Source organism: Mandrillus leucophaeus, unplaced genomic scaffold (assembly GCF_000951045.1).
Source record: "Mandrillus leucophaeus isolate KB7577 unplaced genomic scaffold, Mleu.le_1.0 Scaffold79, whole genome shotgun sequence".
NCBI lineage: Eukaryota > Metazoa > Chordata > Mammalia > Primates > Cercopithecidae > Mandrillus > Mandrillus leucophaeus.
Genome location: NW_012108585.1, coordinates 3,255,764 through 3,257,047, shown reverse-complemented (window position 1 = coordinate 3,257,047; position 1,284 = coordinate 3,255,764).

The window sequence follows — 1,284 nt, the reverse complement described above, 5'->3', positions numbered from 1 at the left end:
TAGAAAAGCCTTTGCTGTCCTACCTCTCAAGATCTTATTGTAAATACTCAAAGTATCATTAACCTCTCATGTTTCACTTTACAGCAATAATGCCACATTTGTTTGTTCGTTTTGGAGACGGTGTCTTCCTCTGTCACCCAGGCTGGGGTGCAGTGGTGTGATCACGGCTCACCATAGCCTCCATCTCTCGGCCTCAGGTCATCCTTCCACCTCAGCCTCCAGAGTAGCTGAGACTACAGGCATGCACCACCACGCGCCGCTAATTTTTAGTAGAGAAGCGGTTTCGCTATGTTGGCCAGGCTGATCTCGAACTCGTGACCTCAAATGATCCACCCGCCTCGGCCTCCTAAAGTGCTGGGATTACAGGCGTGAGCCACTATGCCCAGCCCACATTTGTTTATTTGATTCTTTTATTTTATTTTATTTTATTTTATTTTATTTTATTTTATTTTATTTTATTAGAGACAGAGTCTCACTTTGTTGCCCAGGCTGGAGAGTGCAGCGCTGCAGTCTTGGCTCACTGCAACCTCCGCCTCCCAGGTTCCAGCAATTCTCCTGCCTCAGCCTCCCAAGAAACTGGGACTACAGGCATGTGCCGCCATCCCCGGCTAATTTTTTTTTTGTTATTAGTAGTAGAGATGGGGTTTCACCATGTTCGCCAGGTTGGTCTCGAACTCCTGACCTCAGGTGATCCGCCCGCCTCGGCCTTCCAGAGTGCTGGGATTACAGGCGTGAGCCACCGCGCCGGGACTATTTGATTCTTTTAAAATATCAGTGCCCCTCTTCCACGATTGGACTGTGAGCCCGGGGGAAGGAAAGAACCTTGTCTGTCATTGTATCTTCAGGACCTAGCGGGGCCTGGCACAGAGCAGGTGCTCAACTAGACTGGTTGACTAAGTAAATAAAGAAAGCACCACCGTCTACCATAGCCGAAGGCTTGGCTTTGGGAGGGGCCAAAGACAGGTCAGTACTTGAAGATTTCGCGCAGAGGTAGGGTTCGTGGGGCCGACATTTTTTTCAAGATGGAAGAAAGCTGAGCTAATACGCAGCCCTCAAAGAACCCTCAGTCTAATCGGGGGGAGCAGACGATCGTTCACTGTACGAAAATGGGGTACGATTTTCCCCAGGAAGGAAATCAACTGAAGCCGACCTTGGAAAAGGGGAGCAGAGCACCCCGAGGGGAAGCGGGGGCGTGTCGCCCGGCGTGACTATGGCGGCAGGGAAAGCGGACCCAGGGACCCGAGCCCGTCGCGCCGCTTCCGCACGTCCCCAGACTGTCCCTCC